The sequence below is a fragment of the Arachis hypogaea genome, chromosome 19 (genome assembly GCF_003086295.3).
Source record: "Arachis hypogaea cultivar Tifrunner chromosome 19, arahy.Tifrunner.gnm2.J5K5, whole genome shotgun sequence".
In the NCBI taxonomy this organism is placed as follows: domain Eukaryota; kingdom Viridiplantae; phylum Streptophyta; class Magnoliopsida; order Fabales; family Fabaceae; genus Arachis; species Arachis hypogaea.
The window spans coordinates 26,951,304-26,971,969 of NC_092054.1; the positions used below are offsets into that span (position 1 = coordinate 26,951,304).

General features: G+C 37.2%; 1 long non-coding RNA gene and 1 other non-coding gene across 2 annotated transcripts; both read right to left on the reverse strand.

Annotated features, from left to right (window-relative positions):
- Positions 1-4,035: 4,035 nt before the first annotated feature.
- On the reverse strand, positions 4,036-4,143 carry LOC112781529 (small nucleolar RNA R71). The gene has a single exon (XR_003192303.1). It is a non-coding gene; the product is annotated as a small nucleolar RNA R71 (small nucleolar RNA).
- Positions 4,144-13,309: 9,166 nt separating this feature from the next.
- LOC112777280 (uncharacterized) lies at positions 13,310-15,214 on the reverse strand. The gene is made up of 4 exons (XR_003816098.2): positions 14,981-15,214; positions 14,268-14,330; positions 14,077-14,157; positions 13,310-13,547 (listed from the first exon to the last, which is right to left on the reverse strand). It is a non-coding gene; the product is annotated as an uncharacterized lncRNA (long non-coding RNA).
- Between the last annotated feature and the right edge of the window lie 5,452 nt (positions 15,215-20,666).

Below are 20,666 nucleotides of genomic sequence, written 5' to 3' on the forward strand. Positions count from 1 at the left end.
TGTTTTTCTGTGATTTCAGGTATTTTCTGGCTGAAATTGAGGGACTTGAGCAAAAATCAGATTCAGAGGTTGAAGAAGGACTGCTGATGCTGTTGGATTCTGACCTCCCTACACTCAAAGTGGATTTTCTGGAGCTACAGAACTCAAAATGGCGTGATTCCAATTGTGTTGGAAAGTAGACATCCAGAGCTTTCCAGCAATATATAATAGTCCATACTTTGGCCGAGTTTAGACGACGCAAAAGGGCATTGAACGCCAGTTCTACGCTGCAGTCTGGAGTTAAACGCCAGAAACACGTCACGAACCAGAGTTGAACGCCAAAAATATGTTACAACTTGGCGTTCAACTCCAGAAGAAGCCTCTGCACGTGTAAACTTCAAGCTCAGCCCAAGCACACACTAAGTGGGCCCCGAAAGTGGATTTATGCATCAATTACTTATTTCTGTAAACCCTAGTAACTAGTTTAGTATAAATAGAACTTTTTACTAGTCTTTTAGAAATCTTATGATTTTAGATGATCTTTGGATTATCGTTTGATCTATTGATCACGTTTGGGGGCTGGCCATTCGGCCATGCCTGAACCTTTCACTTATGTATTTTCAACGGTAGAGTTTCTGCACTCCATAGATTAAGGTGTGGAGCTCTGTTGTTCCTCATGATTTAATGTAAAGTACTATTGTTTTTCCATTCAATTCAACTTATTCCGCTTCTAAGATATTCATTCGTTCCCAAGAACATGATGAATGTGATGATTATGTGACGCTCATCATCATTCTCACTTATGAACACGTGCCTGACAAACACTTCCGTTCTACATGCAAACAAGCTAGAATGAATATCTCTTGGATATCTAATACAGGGAACCGAGTCCGAGTTATTAGTGTCTTCGTGGTATAAGTTAGAACCCATGGATGGCCATTCCTGAGATCTGGAAAGTCTAAACCTTGTCTATGGTATTCCGAGTAGGATTTGGGAAGGGATGGCTGTGACGAACTTCAAACTCGCGAGTGCTGGGCGTAGTGACAGACGCAAAAGGAGGGTGAATCCTATTCTAGTATGATCGAGAACCTCCAGATGATTAGCCATGCCGTGACAGAGCATTTGGACCATTTTCACAAGAGAGGATGGGATGTAGCCATTGACAACGGTGATACCCTTACAGAAAGCTTGCTATGGAAAGGGGTAAGACTAATTGGATGAAGACAGCGGAAAAGCAGAGAGTCAGAGGAACGAAAGCATCTCTATACGCTTATCTGAAATTCTCACCAATGATATACATAAGTATTTATATCTTTATTTTCTATTTATTTATTATTATTATTTGAAAACTCCATAACCATTTGATATCCGCCTGACTGAGATATACAAGATGACCATAGCTTGCTTCATACCAATAATCTCCGTGGGATCGACCCTTACTCACGTAAGGTTTTATTACTTGGACGACCCAGTGCACTTGCTGGTTAGTTGTGCGAATTTGTGAAGTTATGTTTGGACCATGGTATTGTGCACCAGTTATTGGCGTCATTGCCAGGGAGAGAGCGAACAACAAATTTTACAACCTCAGAGTAACAATTTCGCATACCAAGTTTTTGGCGCCGTTGCCAGAGATTGTTCGAGTTTGGACAACTGACGGTTCATCTTGTTGCTTAGATTAGGTGATTTTCTTTTTTTTTTTAATTTTCAAAAAAAAAATATTTCAAAAATGTTTCAAAAATTTCTCATCTGTTTTCGAAAATTATTTCAGAAATTTTAAGAATGAATTCTAGAGTTTCATGAAGCATGTTGAAGCCTGGCTGGCTGTAAAGCCATGTCTAAATTCTTTTGGACTGAGGCTTCCAAACCATCAGCATAGAGGCAAGTTAATTTGATGACTTAGCTGATGAATGTCTGATTTACATGCTGAAGCTTGGCTGGCCATTAGCCATGTCTAGTGTTTTGGACCGGAGCTTTCATTGAAAGCTTGGCTGGCTAGTGAGCCATGTCTAATTCCTGGATTGAGACTTTAGACTAAGAGTGCAAGATTCCTGGAATTCATATTAAAAATTTTAGAATCCTTATTTTTCTTTTTCAAATTAATTTTCGAAAAATACCAAAAAAATTAGAAAATCATAAAAATAAAAAAAAATATTTCATATTTCTTGTTTGAGTCTTGAGTCAATTTTAAGTTTGGTGTCAATTGCATGTTTTAAAGTTTGCATACAATTTTCGAAAAATTCATGCATTCATAGTGTTCTTCATGATCTTCATGTTGTTCTTAGTAAGTCTTCTTGTTTGATCTTGATGTTTTCTTGTTTTGTGTCTTTTCTTGTTTTTCATGTGCATTTTTACATTCATAGTGTCTGAACATGAAAAATTTCTAAGTTTGGTGTCTTGCATGTTTTCTTTGCATATAAAATTTTCAAAAATAAGTTCTTGATGTTCATCATGATCTTCAAAGTGTTCTTGGTGTTCATCTTGAATTCATAGCATTCTTGCATGCATTCATTGTTTTGATCCAAAATTTTCATGCATTGCATCATTTTCATGTTTTTCTCTTTCATCATTAAAAATTCAAAAATAAAAAAAATATCTTTTCCTTTTTCACTCATAAATTTCGAAAATTTGAGTTGACTTTTTCAAAACTTTTTAAAACTTAGTTGTTTCTTATGAGTCAAATCAAATTTTCAATTTAAAAATCTTATCTTTTTCAAATCTTTTTAAAAAAAATCATATCTTTTCCATTTTTTATTATTTCTTTTCGGAAATTTCAAAAATCTTTTTCAAAATATTTTCAAAATCTTTTTCTTAATTTTATCATATTTTCAAAAATATCATCAACAATTAATGTTTTGATTCAAAAATTTCAAGTTTGTTACTTGCTTATTAAGAAAGATTCAAACTTTAAGTTCTAGAATCATATCTTGTGATTTCTTGGGAACCAAGTCATTAATTGTGATTTTAAAAATAAAATCTTTTTCAAAACTAATTCTAATCATATCTTTTTTTTTAAAATCGGATCTTTTTCAAAAATTTGATTTTCAAATACCTTTTCTAACTTCTTATCTTCTTATCTTTTCAAAATTGATTTTCAAATCTTTTTCAACTAACTAATTGACTTTTTGTTTGTTTCTCATCTTTTTCAAAACTACCTAACTAACTCTCTTTCTCTAATTTTCGAAAATCTCTTCCCTCTTTTTCAAAAATTCTTTTTAATTAACTAATTGTTTCAATTTTTAATTTTAATTTGCTTTCATTCCTAATTTTCGAAAATCACTAACCCCTTTTCAAAATTTTATTTTCGAAAATCCTCTTTCTCTCTCATCTCCTTCTATTTATTTATTCATCTACTAACACTTCATCTCACCCAAATTCGAACCCCCTCTTCCATCTGTGTTCGAATTTTCTCTTCTTCCCTTCTTTACATTACATTCTTTTCTTCTTCTACTCACACAGGGGAACCTCTATACCTGGGTAAAAAGGATCCCTATTATTATTATTTTTCTATTCCCTCTTTTTCATATGAGCAGGAGCAAGGACAAGAACATTCTTGTTGAAGCAGACCCTGAACCTGAAAGGACTCTGAAGAGAAAACTAAGAGAAGCTAAAATACAATAATCCAGAGATAACCTTACAGAAATTTTCGAACAGGAAGAGGAAATGGCAGCCGAAAATAATAATAATGCAAGGAGGATGCTTGGTGACTTTACTGCACCTAATTCCAATTTACATGGAAGAAGCATCTCCATCCCTACCATTGGAGCAAACAATTTTGAGCTGAAACCTCAATTAGTTTCTCTGATGCAACAAAACTGCAAGTTTCATGGACTTCCATCTGAAGATCATTTTCAGTTCTTAACTGAATTCTTGTAGATCTGTGATACTGTTAAGACTAATGGAGTAGATCCTGAAGTCTACACGCTCATGCTTTTCCCGTTTGCTGTAAGAGACAGAGCTAGAATATGGTTGGATTCTCAACCTAAAGATAGCCTGAACTCTTGGGATAAGCTGGTCACGGCTTTCTTAGCCAAGTTCTTTCCTCCTCAAAAGCTTAGTAAGCTTAGAGTGGATGTTCAAACCTTCAGACAGAAAGAAGGTGAATCCCTCTATGAAGCTTGGGAGAGATACAAGCAACTGACCAAAAAGTATCCTTCTGACATGCTTTCAGAATGGACCATATTGGATATATTCTATGATGGTCTGTCTGAATTAGCTAAGATGTCATTGGATACTTCTGCAGGTGGATCTATTCACCTAAAGAAAACGCCTGCAGAAGCTCAAGAACTCATTGACATGGTTGCTAATAACCAGTTTATGTACACTTCTGAGAGGAATCCTGTGAGTAATGGGACGCCTCAGAAGAAGGGAGTTCTTGAAATTGATACTTTGAATGCCATATTGGCTCAGAATAAAATATTGACTCAGCAAGTCAATATGATTTCTCAGAGTCTGAATGGAATGCAAGCTGCATCCAACAATACTCAAGAGGCATCTTCTGAAGAAGAAGCTTATGATCCTGAAAACCCTGCAATAGCAGTGGTGAATTACATGGGTGAACCATATGGAAACACCTATAATCCTTCATGGAGAAATCACCCAAATCTCTCATGGAAGGATCAACAAAAGCCTCAACAAGGCTTTAATAATGGTGGAAGAAGCAGGTTTAGCAATAGCAAGCCTTTTCCATCATCCACTCAGCAACAGACAGAGAACTCTGAACAAAATACCTCTAATTTAGCAAACTTAGTCTCTGATCTATCTAAGGCCACTCTGAGTTTCATGAATGAAACAAGGTCCTCCATTAGAAATTTGGAGGTACAAGTGGGCCAGCTGAGTAAAAAGATCACTGAAACCCCTCCTAATGCTCTCCCAAGCAATACAGAAAAAAATCCAAAAGGAGAGTGCAAGGCCATTGATATAACCATCATGGCCGAATCCAAGAAGGAAGGGGAGGACGTGAATCCCAAAGAGGAAGACCTCCTGGGACGTCCAGTGATCAATAAGGAGTTTCCCTCTGAGGAACCAAAGGACTCTGAGGCTCATCTAGAGACCATAGAGATTCCATTGAACCTCCTTACGCCCTTCATGAGCTCTGATGAGTATTCTTCTTCTGAAGAGAATGAGGATGTTACTGAAGAGCAAGTTGCCAAGTTCCTTGGTGCAATCATGAAGCTGAATGCCAATTTATTTGGTAAAGAGATTTGGGGAGATGAACCTCCCCTGTTCACCAATGAACTAAATGCATTGGATCAACTGAGATTGCCTCAGAAGAAACAGGATCCTGGAAAGTTCCTAATACCTTGTACCATAGGCACCATGACCTTTGAGAAGGCTCTATGTGATCTTGGGTCAGGAATAAACCTCATGCCACTCTCTGTAATGGAGAAACTGGGAATCTTTGAGGTACAAGCTGCTAAAATCTCATTAGAGATGGCAGACAATTCCAGAAAACAGGCTTATGGACAAGTAGAGGACATATTAGTAAAGGTTGAAGGCCTTTACATCCCTGCTGATTTCATAATCCTAGATACTGGGAAGGATGAGGATGAATCCATCATCCTTGGAAGACCATTCCTAGCCACAGCAAGAGCTGTGATTGATGTTAACAGAGGTGAACTAGTCCTTCAATTGAATGAGGACTCCCTTGAGTTTAAAACTCAAGGACATCCTTCTGTAAACATGGAAAAGAGGCACAGTAAGCTTCTCTCAAAACAGAGTCAACCAGAGCCCCCACAGTTAAACTCTAAGTTTGGTGTTGGGAGGCCACAACCAAACTCTAAGTTTGGTGTTGAACTCCCATATCCAAACTCTAAGTTTGGTGTTGGTAAGTCTCAACAATACTCTGAACATCTGTGAGGCTTCATGAGAGCCCACTGTCAAGCTATTGACATTAAAGAAGCGCTTGTTGGGAGGCAACCCAATTTTTATTTATCTAATTTTAATTTATTTTTATTGTTATTTCATGTTTTATTAGGTTCATGATCATGTGGAGTCACAAAATAAATATAAAAATTGAAAACGGAATCAAAAATAGCAGAAGAAAAATCACACCCTGGAGGAGGATCTTACTGGCGTTTAAACGCCAGTAAGGAGCATCTGGCTGGCGTTCAACGCCAGAACAGAGCATGGATCTGGCGTTGAACGCCAGAAACAAGCAGCATACTGGCGTTCAGACGCCAGAAATGCACACTAAGGAAGAGCTGGCGCTGAACGCCAGAAACAAGCATCTAGCTGGCGTTCAACGCCAGAAATATGCTGCATCTGGGCGCTGAACGCCCAGAACAAGCATCAATTCGGCGTTTAAATGCCATAATTACATGCAAAGGCATTTTACATGCCTAATTGGTGCAGGGATGCAACTCCTTGACACCTCAGGATCTGTGGATCCCACAGGATCAACTCAGCATCTGTGGACTCCACAGGATCCCCACCTACCACCACTCACTCTCTTCCCTCTTCTCAATGTTCATCCTCTCTTCCCAATAAACACTCTTCCCCAAAACTCTTCACCAATCACCTCAATCTTTCTTCCCTATCACCACTTCACCACTCACATCCATCCACTCTTCCCCATAAACCTACCTCATAAACTCCACCTACCTTCAAAATTCAAAATTAATTTTCCACCCAAACCCACCCTATATGGCCGAAACTAACCCCCCTCCCATCCCTATATAAAGCCCTCCATTCTTCCTCATTTTCACACAACACAACCCTCTTTTCCCCTTCTTGGCCGAATACACCTCTCCCTCCTCTCCTCCATATTTTCTTCTTCTTCTTCATCTATTCTTTCTTCTCTTGCTCGAGGGCGAGCAATATTCTAAGTTTGGTGTGGTAAAAGCATAAGCTTTTTGTTTTTCCATTACCATTGATGGCACCCAAGACCGGAGAATCCTCTAGAAAAGGGAAAGGGAAGACAAAAGCTTCCACCTCCGAGTCATGGGAGATGGAAAGATTTATCTCTAAAGCTCATCAAGACCACTTCTATGATGTTGTGGCCAAGAAGAAGGTGATCCCCGAGGTCCCTTTCAAGCTCAAGAGAAATGAGTATCCAGAGATCCGACATGAAATCCAAAGAAGAGGTTAGAAAGTTCTAACAAACCCCATCCAACAAGTCGGCATCCTAATGGTTCAAGAGTTCTATGCCAATGCATGGATCACTAAGAACTATGATCAAAGTAAGAACCCAAACCCAAAGAATTATCTCACCATGGTTCGGGGGAAATACTTAGATTTTAGTCCGGAAAATATGAGGTTGGCGTTTGACTTGCCTATGATGCAAGGAGATGCACGCCCCTACACTAGAAGGGTCAATTTTGATCAAAGGTTGGACGAAGTCCTCACGAACATATGTGTGGAAGGAGCTCAATGGAAGATTGACTCAAAAGGCAAACCAGTTCAACTTAGAAGACTGGACCTCAAGCCTGTGGCTAGAGGATGGTTGGAGTTCATCCAACGCTCCATCATCCCCACTAGCAACCGATCTGAAGTTACTGTGGATTGGGCCATCATGATTCATAGCATCATGATTGGTGAGAAAGTAGAAGTTCATGAAGTCATCTCCCTTGAACTCTACAAAATAGCCGAAAAGTCCTCCCCCTTGGCAAGGCTAGCTTTCCCTCATCTTATTTGCCATCTATGTTACTCAGCTGGAGCTTTCATAGAAGGAGACATTCCCATTGAGGAAGAGAAACCCATCACTAAGAAAAGGATGGAGCAAACGAGAGAGCCCACTCATGGAGCTCAAGAAACGCATGAGGAAGCTCACCATCAAGAAATCCCTAAGATACCTCAAGGGATGCACTTTCCTCCACAGAATTTTTGGGAGCAAATCAACACCTCTCTAGGAGAATTAAGTTCCAACATGGGACAATTAAGGGTGGAACATCAAGAGCACTCCATCATCCTTCATGAAATTAGAGAAGATCAAAAAGCAATGAGGGAGGAGCAACAAAGACAAGAAAGAGAGATAGAAGAGCTCAAGGACATCATTGGTTCCTCAAGGAGAAAACGCCACCATCACTAAGGTGGACTCATTCCTTGTTCTTACATTCTCTGTTTTTCGTTTTCTTTATGTTAAGTGCTTATCCATGTTTGTGTCTTATTACATGATCATTAGTATTTAGTAACTTTGTCTTAAAGTTATGAATGTCCTATGAATCCATCACCTCTCTTAAATGAAAAATGTTTTAATTCAAAAGAACAAGAAGTACATGAGTTTCGAATTTATCCTTGAACTTAGTTTAATTATATTGATGTGGTGACAATACTTTTTGTTTTCTGAATGAATGCTTGAACAGTACATATGTCTTTTGAAGTTGTTGTTCATGAATGTTAAATATGTTGGCTCTTGAAAGAATGATGACAAGGAGACATGTTATTTGATAATCTGAAAAATCATAAAAATGATTCTTGAAGCAAGAAAAAGTAGTGAATACAAAAGCTTGCAGAAAAAAAATTCAAAAAAAATAAAAAAAATATAGAAAAAGAAAAAGCAAGCAGAAAAAGCCAAAAGCTCTTAAAACCAAAAAGCAAGAGCAAAAAGCCAATAACCCTTAAAACCAAAAGGCAAGGGTAATAAAAAGGATCCCAAGGCTTTGAGCATCAGTGGATAGGAGGGCCTAAAGAAATAAAATCCTGGCCTAAGCGGCTAAACCAAGCTGTCCCTAACCATGTGCTTGTGGCGTGAAGGTGTCAAGTGAAAATTTGAGACTGAGCGGTTAAAGTCAAGGTCCAAAGCAAAAGAAGAGTGTGCTTAAGAACCCTGGACACCTCTAATTGGGGGCTTTAGCAAAGCTGAGTCACAATCTGAAAAAGTTCACCCAATTATGTGTCTGTGGCATTTATGTATCCGGTGGTAATACTAGAAAACAAAGTGCTTAGGGCCACGGCCAAGACTCATAAAGTAGCTGTGTTCAAGAATCAACATACTTAACTAGGAGAATCAATAACACTATCTGAACTCTGAGTTCCTATAGATGCCAATCATTCTGAACCTCAATGGATAAAGTGAGATGCCAAAACTATTCAAGAGGCAAAAAGCTACAAGTCCTGCTCATCTGATTGGAGCTATGTTTCATTGATAGTTTAGAATTTATAGTATATTATCTTCTTTTTATCCTATTTGATTTTCAGTTTCTTGGGGACAAGCAACAATTTAAGTTTGGTGTTGTGATGAGTGGATAATTTATACGCCTTTTGGCATTGTTTTTAGTATGTTTTTAGTAGGATCTAGTTACTTTTAGGGATATTTTTATTAGTTTTTATGTTAAATTCACATTTATGGACTTTACTATGAGTTTGTGTATTTTTCTGTGATTTCAGGTATTTTCTGGCTGAAATTGAGGAACTTGAGCAAAAATCAGATTCAAAGGTTGAAGAAGGACTGCTGATGCTGTTGGATTCTGACCTCCTTGCACTCAAAGTGGATTTTCTGGAGCTACAAAACTCAAAATGGCGCGCTTCTAATTGTGTTGGAAAGTAGACATTCAGGGCTTTCCAGCAATATATAATAGTTCATACTTTGGCCGAGTTTAGATGATGCAAAAGGGCGTTGAATGCCAGTTCTACGCTGCAGTCTGGAGTTAAACGCCAGAAACACGTCACGAACCAGAGTTGAACGCCAAAAACACGTTACAACTTGGCGTTCAACTCCAGAAGAAGCCTCTGCACGTGTAAATTTCAAGCTCAGCCCAAGCACACACCAAGTGGGCCCCGGAAGTGGATTTATGCATCAATTACTTATTTCTGTAAATCCTAGTAACTAGTTTAGTATAAATAGAACTTTTTACTAGTCTTTTAGAAATCTTATGATTTTAGATGATCTTTGGATTATCATTTGATCTATTGATCACGTTTGGGGGCTGGCCATTCGGCCATGCCTGAACCTTTCACTTATGTATTTTCAACGGTAGAGTTTCTGCACTCCATAGATTAAGGTGTGGAGCTCTGCTGTTCCTCATGATTTAATGCAAAGTACTACTATTTTTCCATTCAATTCAACTTATTCCGCTTCTAAGATATCCATTCGTTCCCAAGAACATGATGAATGTGATGATTATGTGACACTCATCATCATTCTCACTTATGAACACGTGCCTGACAAACACTTCCGTTCTACATGCAAACAAGCTAGAATGAATATCTCTTGGATATCTAATACAGGGGACCGAGTCCGAGTTATTAGTGTCTTCGTGGTATAAGTTAGAACCCATGGATGGCCATTCCTGAGATCCGAAAAGTCTAAACATTGTCTGTGGTATTCCGAGTAGGATCCGGGAAGGGATGGCTGTGACGAACTTCAAACTCGCGAGTGCTGGGCGTAGTGACAGACGCAAAAGGAGATGAATCCTATTCCAGTATGATTGAGAACCTCCAGATGATTAGCCATGCCGTGACAGAGCATTTGGACCATTTTCACAAGAGAGGATGGGATGTAGCCATTGACAACGGTGATGCCCTTACAGAAAGCTTGCCATGGAAAGGGGTAAGACTGATTGGATGAAGACAGCGGGAAAGCAGAGAGTCAGAGGAACGAAAGCATCTCTATACGCTTATCTGAAATTCTCACCAATGATATACATAAGTATTTCTATCTTTATTTTCTATTTATTTATTATTATTATTCGAAAACTCCATAACCATTTGATATCCGCCTGACTGAGATATACAAGATGACCATAGCTTGCTTCATACCAACAATCTCCGTGGGATCGACCCTTACTCACGTAAGGTTTTATTACTTGGACGACCCAGTGCACTTGCTGGTTAGTTGTGCGAAGTTGTGAAGTTATGTTTGGACCATGGTATTGTGCACCAGTTATTGGCGCCATTGCCAGGGAGAGAACGAACAACAAATTTTACAACCTCAGAGTAACAATTTCGCATACCCGAGAGGCTTACCACATTTCTTAGAGAGAGTTGAAGAGCTCAACAAGAGTTTTGTGTAGCCGCAAACGGCTCGTTAATCGAAGTTTCAGAGAGAAAGTTATAGTGGATTGAAGATCAAATGGGATTAGGGTTTCAGTGCTTTCACACTCTCTTCACTCCTTCTCTTATTTTCAGCGTGGAGCACTCAAGAATGGGGTGAATAATGCTGAAATGCATTAATTTGAAGGCTTATATATGTGGGCTTGGGCTCACTGGGGTCCAGTTCACTCGATTTAACCCGTTGGTCCAACTTTGGGACAAAACCTTTAAGATTAGTATTTTAATTCGTATTTTAATTATTTTTACTTTCCCAAATCATCAATTCTACTTTCTTAATCTCTCAAACTCATAATTTCTTTTCTCACTCACAGTATCAGACAGTCTAAACCAGTACTGTCAGTTAAATTTCCAATACGCATCCTTACGCATTTTTCGCAGAAAAGTATATTTTTTCACTCGAAAAAATTCTCCGGATCCAAATATCACATTTAAATTTCTAAATTATGATTCTAGATTTTTTTGCCCCGACGGCCATTATTTCATTAATTATTTATTTAATTTTCGTTTAATCGGGGTTTTATACCCAAAATTTGACAACATTTGCAATAATGCATGTGAGGTATTTAATGCACGAATTAAAAAAGCAAGGGGCCAAGCCTATCATCTCTCTACTTGAGGAGGTTAGAATGTTCGTGATGAGAACGATAGCTAAAAATAAGATTAAGCTTATCAACCATGTGGCGGAGCTACCACCAGTGGTTCAAAGTATATTCGAGACGACTAGAAAGGAGTCTAAAAATGGAATGCCAATTTGGACTCAAAATGATGCTTATGAGAAGTTCGAAGTATATGGATATGTTACAAACATGGCAGTGAATTTGGGCAAGCAAATGTGCACATGATAGTTTTGGATATTAAGTTATTAACAGATAATTATTCAATATTCGGAGCCTTTTTCTTTCTAATAATTAAATACTTCAATCTTATTTATGTTTGTTAAATTCTTTAAAAATTTCTTGTGTGCATGCTTGTGTGGCTCTTTCAAGGGTGAATAAGAGGCCTGAATGCTTGTGTATCAATTGCGTATAAAATACTCTTGTGTCATAACCTGTCCTTTTCCAATCCACCAGAGTAAAAATAAATTTCATATCAAAATTACATGTAACAATAACATTTTGGGTTGGAATTTTCTTTTTGCCAATAAATCGAATTTGGTTTTTAGCAGACATAATCACTGACACGTGAGTTCCATCTATATCACTATCACCTATTGCATCCTATAATTAACAGAATTAGAGAATCAATTTCACAAATAATATGAAGAAAATCTATTACTAACACATATCAATGATAGATAATATTTTTTTTAGAAATTATTTTGTATATTTTTCAAAGCAAATAATATATAAATAAATTATCTTAAAGGGAGACTAATATCAACACTTTAAAATCACGATCCTTTGATTATATAATGTCTATGGCCATTTTGTCACTACAAAAAAAAAAGGTCTATGGTCACGGTGAAAAACCGTAACCATAGCTAGTGAAAAGGGTGACCATAGGTCTATGGTCACGGTTTTTGACCTATGGTCACGGTTTTTCTGCCGTGGCCTATTCTCTCGTGGCCATAGACCTATGGTCACGGTTTTTTTATCTATGGTCACGGTTTCTATGGTCACGGTTGTAATGTTCAAATTCTGGCACTTTAGGCCACGTTTTTTTACCGTGACCATAGGTTAATCTATGGTCACGTGATAAAACCGTGACCATAGCCTTACCTATGGTCACAGTTTTCACCGTGACCATAGCCTCTATGGTCACCCCTTCATAAAACCGTGACCATAGCCTTATCTATGGTCACGGTTTTGGCCGTGACCAAAGCCTCTATGGTCACCCCACCAAAAACCGTGACCATAGCCTTATCTATGGTCACGGTTTTGGCCGTGACCAAAGCCTATATGGTCACCCCACCAAAAACCGTGACCATAGCCTTAGCTATGGTCACCCCTCATTAAACTGTGACCATAGCCTTATCTATGGTCACGGTTTTGGCCGTGATCATAGCCTCTATGGTCACCCCTCATCAAAACCGTGACCATAGCCTTATCTATGTTCACGGTTTTGGCCGTGACCATAGCCTCTATGGTCACCCCACCTAAAACCGTGACCATAGCTACTAAGGCTATGGTCACGATTTTTCGCCGTGACCATAGCCTCTATGGTCACCCCACCTTGACCGTGACCATAGCCTTATCTATGGTCACGGTTTTCACCGTGGCCATAGCTTATCTATGGTCACGGTTAGCTTATATATGGTCATCCTATTTTTAATTTTTTTAAAGCATAATCACATCCCAAAATGATGATAATCACAAAATAAATCTAAAAATAAAAAATTTGATAAATCCAAATCATAGAAGTTTCATTAAAATTTAGATATTCATTACAACACTAATCAAAATAGGGTGTAATTTATCCATTACATATAATATCGGATAAAGTCTCTTATCAAAAAGTAAAGAACACATCAAAATAATACATTTAGATAACCAAGCTCATTATAAAACTCATCCCATCTTATAGAGGGTGTCACAACATCTACTCAACTCCTTTTGTCTTTACCAGTCCAAAAAAATTATCTTGTATACAAAACAAAACAAAAAATTCCTTGTAAAGAACATTCAAGAGTAGATAAACAAAATAATCAATTAACAAATATTAATCCTAAATTAATATAAAATACAAAATAATTTCTATTTTAAACTTCCTGAAAATAATCAGTCTTAAAATGAGACATAATCAAGCATGTTCTAGAAAATATTTGCAATTTAGCAATTGAAGATTTTACATATCAATAATTATAAAATATCTTGGAAAACACAGAGCTATTTGAAAAATCAAAGAAAATAGATACAAAAATATTTAAAATTTTTACATACTAATCACATAAATAAAGTTGATGCATTACCTCTGAAAAATAAATAAAATTAAAATTCCTAATCTATCATTAAGACAAAAAATAGTGATATCATATCATCTACATGACATTTATAAAGTGACGTGTTTTGATTGAGTGAAATCAAAATGATTTAGTAGTCCCCATATATATTTCTTTGGTAAATTTGGAATGAGAAATTTCATGCAAAAATTTACTCTGGAAAGCCCTACAATGCTCATCTGCATCAGCAATCCAGCCACTGAATAGACTTCTAATTAACGCACCACCAAGACATATGCTCACCACCAGACCTTCATTCAAAACCACACAACAATAAATAAACAAATCAAACCAGATCAGATTATTTGAAACTTTTAAGAATGCATCAAATTAAGTATGGTATTGAAATTTTTAGTTTCACCTTCTGCCAAGGTATTTCCCCTAAAGCCAAGATCCACATATATGCTTTCAAGTGGTTCATTAACTACTTTGGATAAAACAAAAAACAGAGGATCAATATTGAAAAGTTAACTGGACTACCAATCAAAGTCAAGGAAGAATGCAAAGGAAAAACTATAAAGCACAAACCCAAGATGATATCCAAATAGAAACTATAAACCTTATTTTGCTGGAAATTAATTAATTAGATTAGGCTTATGCTTAATATAAAGATAGTTGGATATTTATCACTAAACATGCTAAGTAATATTATATATTTTGCTGTAAATATTAATGTTAACAATCAAATCATGTCAGTTAATGTCCTATCCACCGAAAGAACAATCATCCAAGATAGAAATGATAAACTAGCAACATAGCAGCAAGATTTGAAATACACAGCAACCAGCAGCAAAGAAAAAAGTTAAATAAATCCAGCAAGAAACAACTAACACAGCAAGCAAAAAGTGAAGGGGTACATTAAAACATTAAAGCTATCAGATTTAAAGTTATCAGATTACAACTTAATAAAACCCTAAAGCTCAATTTGGTTTTTATCTTACAACTAGTCACTGGCCTGCGTTCTCTTCTCCCTCTCTTCTTCAATGGCGACGCAAGAAAATAAAAAAAATGAAGCAGATTATCATCAAGGCAGCAGCAAACAAGATAGTGACACAGAACATAATTCAATCCTACCAGGGGAAGGCAGAATAGATCAACAATGCTAGCCTAGACAGTAAGGGTTTTCGGCGATTCCAACAGCAATACTCTGTGGCAGAGGCTTTGGCGTCTGCAAAAATCAAAAGCAGCGGTAGAACAAACGACAACGGTGAGCAGGGGCAGGGACGAAGTGCATCAGAATTAAAGTAGCAACCTCAGTGATAGTAGAAAACCTTAGCAGCAGCCAAACAGCAATAGTAATCATATTACAAATTTTTTAAATTAAATTATATAATATTTCTAGTACTGAATTTTAATTTCAATTATATGAAATAACCAATTATAGAAATTACATAAGAATTGTAATTAACTTAACTCTAAATATTAATAAAACTAATTTAATTATTCTTAATTGATTAATTTCTAAAAATAAGAAGTTCATATTAATAAAATAAGTCATAATTTTTTTTCATAATAAAAGTTACTTAAATTAGATTGTACAATTCTTTCTTAATTTTAATTCTTTCAACTTAATTTTTTATATATAAAATTAGATTTAAAATTTTAATATTTTAATCACATGAAATTTTTATTAAATTTTAATTATTAAAATTTTTAAATTTTAAATATATAAAATATTTAAAATTATAAAAAATATATAAAATCTTAATTAATTTAAATTCAAATGATTAAAACTGTGACTATAGATCTTTTTAGATTAACTCTCAAAATCGTTATCATAGACCATTTTAGATCACCCCTCAAAACCATGACCATAGATCCTTTTAGGTCACCCTTTCAAAAAATCGTGACCATAGACCCTTTTAGGTCACCCCCCAAAACCGTGACCATAGACCCTTTTAGGTCACCCTTCCGAAAAACCGTGACCACAGACCCTTTTTGGTCACTGTAAAAAACCGTGACCATAGACACCTTTAGGTCACCCCTAAAACCGTGACCATAGACCCTTTTAGGTCACCCCCAAAACCGTGACCATAGACCCCTTTAGGTCACCCCCAAAACCGTGACCATAGACCCTTTTAGGTCACCCTTCCGAAAAACCGTGACCATAGACCCTTTTTGGTCACTGTAAAAAACCGTGACCATAGACACCTTTAGGTCACCCCTAAAACCGTGACCATAGACCCTTTTAGGCCACCTCCAAAACCATGACCATAGACCCTTTTAGGTCACCCCCCAAAACCGTGACCATAGACCCTTTTAGGTCACCCTTTTTTGAAAAACCGTGACCATAGACCCTTTTTGGTCACTATAAAAAACCGTGACCATAGACCCTTTAAGGTCACCCCAAAACCGTGACCATAGACCCTTTTAGGCCACCCCCAAAACCGTGACCATAGACCCCTTTAGGTCACCCCCGAAAACCGTGACCATAGACCCTTTTAGGTCACCCTTTTTTGAAAAACCGTGACTATAGACCCTTTTTGGTCACTGTAAAAAACCATGACCATAGACCCCTTTAGGTCACCCCTCAAAACCATGACCATAGACCCTTTTAGGCCACCCTTTTTTAAAAAACCGTGACCATAGATACTCTATGGTCACCCTTTCCAAAAAAACCGTGACCATAGCTTTTTTTTTTGGTCACGCTGAAAAACCGTGACCATAGAGGGTCTATGGTCACGGTTTTTTACCGTGACCAAAAAAACCGTGGCCATAGACCCAAAATGTTGTAGTGTGTAACACCCCAATTAACCTAAGCCTTACCTCTAGCCGTAAAGCAAGGGTTAACCAAATGTTACGACAATTATAGGGCTTATACATATTTATATAGAAAGAAATAATATAATCTAGAAGCCCGATGAAGGAATAAAGCTCAAAGTCGCATAATGCGGAATTACATACGTGAAGCGTTCGTACATGGTAACTAAACACATTCGGCACGAAAGGATAAGCCATAAAGCTCATTAAGTACAAGGTATTAATTAATAGATCAACAAAGTAAATATATATATATATATATATATATATATATATATATATATATTATACAAAAGAAGACTAGCCATTACCTGCGGAGTTTAGGCCGACTAGCTCAAACAGACTACGATAGAGTTTTGAAGTTTAAAATAGCTTATACAACCTATGTCTCAAAGTTTCTAGAAATAAAGCCTCTAAGGCAACAAAGATAAATATACAAAGAGATGTGAGACTATCTACGACAAAATAAAATAGAATTAAACAAAGGAGCAACCATACTCCGCTCTGCCACCATATCCGTAATCTCACCGAGGTGGATTTGCAACCTGCGTTTGAAAAATAACAACAAAGTATGGAATGAGAACCAGATGTTCTCAATATGGTAACAGTGCCCAATATATAAGATGTAAGGCTCCGGGACGCCAAGGGCAATCCTAGAACTTCACATCGCAAAACAGAATATTCAAGCCTAACGCAAATAAATAAATAAAGAACTTAAACCATAATCGGGTTATCTAAACTTAGGGGGAATTCTAACTAATACTAATCACACCGTGTATTCCACAGCCATCGCCAACCTAACCTCCGTGCGATCCCATCGCCACCGCCTACCTAATCTCCTCAGCACCAGACAAACACAGATAATGCAAACAAGGAAAACACAGATAGTATTCATTTACAGCAAGTAATTCAAGAAGCAAATAGGCATATTATACAATTAGGAAAACTCAAGTAATCAAAGCAACCAAACATATAGAAGATGCAGATGATGCATGTCTGTCCTATTGGCTGTGATATCACATGTCGGTTATTGCCAAACCCGACAGAAAATTCGGTCGACAACTCCCAGATCAGTCTCTCTATTGTGCATAAGGAGGAATAATTCCGAGGGATGAGTGCCCTACTACCTTCTCCTTTCAGAGGGAAATATTCTGAGGGAGCGTGCCCTACCACCTTCCTCTGGTTGCCGCACGATTTCCGTGGGTTAGTGCCCTACCACTTTGCAATCAGAGAGAAATCGTATTTTTAGGAGGAATAATTCCGAGGGATGAGTGCCCTACCACCTTCTCCTTTCAGAGAAAAATATTCCGAGGGAGCGTGCCCTACCACCTTCCTCTGGTTGCGAGAAATATGAGTGAGTGAGAAACCCAGCTTCAACTCTCACATCCGAACGTAGGCGGGAAACTGCCACAGCCCCTACGACGGAGAACAATGCATATCATAATTACATATTCAATCTTAGAGGCCACTCCTCTAAACACACTTCTACTCATACTCGTCACAACCATCCTCAATTCATAACTTTCCATTCCAAACTCATTAGTTCATCAGTTCCTCAAGTCGTTATCAGTAATCACCAATTTCACCACTCTTCCTTCTCTCTCAACCCAACTCATCATCCATACATCAGAAACCTAAACCTCCATTTGCAAACTTTTCAAAGTAAACCCAAACTAAACCTCCTAGGACCTTTTCCATGTTCCAATATCCAAAATTGAGCCCAAGAGTCTTAAAATGGTGTTACAGAGGCTTACAAGCTTGCTGGGAAGGTGAAATAGTTGAAAAGAAGTTTTAAATTTTTGAAACAGGGGGTGTGCGTATGCACAGGGGTGTGCGTGCGCACACTCAGGCAAATTTTTAAAGTGTGCGTACGCACAGGTACAAAAATTCACAAGTCTGTTCACTCGCACAAGCTTTGCTAGCGCCCCCAACAGACTTACCTTCCCAACGTGTGCGTGCGCACAGGTTGTAAAACTCCATTGGTGTGTGCGTGCACACAAGGCTATGCGTACGCACATACCAGAAATCACAAAATTCTGCAACTCTGCAGAATTTTAGATTTTGACACCAATCTTTGAATGATCATAACTTTCCTCTACAAAATTCCAAATCTTACAAACTTTATATCAAATCAAAGGGTTTTCAATAATCTTTAATTCTAAACCAAATTCAACAGATTTTGAAAACCGAGGCAAAAGTTATAATCAGACAAAGTTCACCAAAAATCTATTTTTACCTAAAACCTCATAACCTCAATTTTTTAACCAATCTCACTCCAAAACCAAATCAATCACATATCACCCACACCATAACAACCCAAAATTTATACCAAATACTACTTCAACCATTTCTCAATCTCAAAAACCTCTAAGCCATTCAACAACTCTAAACCCAACCCAATTCACATATCTCAATTTACCAACTTTCACAAACCACATCCAACCAAATAAGATCAAACTTCCAATTACAACACAATTTACCCCTTTGGATTACCATTCATCATTCACACCAATTTTTCCATCACACTTCAACATTCTCAACCTCAATTCTCAAACATATAAAATTACAAACAATTTTCCAACCAAAACATTCACAATCATTATTCTATCATCAATTTCAATATCAATCTCCTATATCCAACGACTAACATCAATATTGCCATTTATCACCCATTCCAAATCATCAATTACCATGCAACACTTTCATCAACATAACCAAAGTTCATCCATTCATCATAATTCATCATACCTCAACATTTAGCAACTCAACAACCATATCAACAACCCTCATCCACAACTCATATCATCAATACTCATTAACACCAACAATTCCCAATAATCATCATCAACCACACAAATCCAATACAACCAACAATTAACATCAATTCACATTTAAATATTCATACACCAATAACATTCAATCCTATCTTAGGGTCAACTAGCCTAAGTTTCCAGAAACATTACATATTACATAAAGAAAACCGAAACCATACCTTGGCCGATTCCCAAACGCCCTAAACACCAAAACGAAACCACCAAACTTGATCCAAAACCTCAACCAACTCCAACAAACACCAAAGTTCAAACTAACAACACATATATCACCAAAATCAAAACCTAAGAAACATAAAACAACTAAACACAAAATTCAGTGAAATCTTACCTTATCCAATGAGATTAGGAGTAAAATCTAACAATTACCCGCTACTAGAGATCACCTAAACAAGCAAAACCACAAAACTTGCTAAGAAATCAAACCCAAAAACGTGCAGAATTCTAGGGCACAAAACTGGAGCGTGAAGAGAGAAATCTTACCAGATTTCTTTATATAGAAAAGAAGAGCTCGTCAAGAGCTTCGCGTGGCCACAAACGGCTCGTCAATCGGAGCTCCGGATCAAAAGTTACGGAGTTTTGAAAGAGGAGGTGAATAGTATTCTTTCTTCTCCCTATCCTCTCATGGCAGCTGCGCCCTCTCTTCATTTGGGGAAGAAATGAGCTGAAAAGCTCATTTAACGAGCTTATATATGTTGGACCTTAAGTCCGGTCCAACTCGTTAGCATTTTTAGCTCATTCGGTCCAACTTTGGGCCAAACCTTTAACACTAACGCCCGGTTTTTCATTTCTAATATTTTTCTAAGGTTTTTGACTGTTTTCACTTTTTCTCGTACAGAACCGGACAGACTTAAACCGGTTTCACCAGTTTAACTGCCGGTTCACAGTTTTTCACGGTTTTTTGCAGAAAACACATTTTCTGACTCGGAAAGACCTACTGAGTCCAAAAATCATATTTAAATCTCCAAATTCTCATTCTAACTTTTCGGAACTTAATTTGGGCATTTAAATTATTTTATTCGTGAAAACTCCGCTTCTTACATTTTGCACATAGCTTGTAGTACTTTTTCAATTTTTTAACTTATTGTTTTACCAGAATATTGAAATCACTTTTTAGTTAACTTATTTGAATTTTCATCTCCTAATACGAATTGGAACATTACTAACAT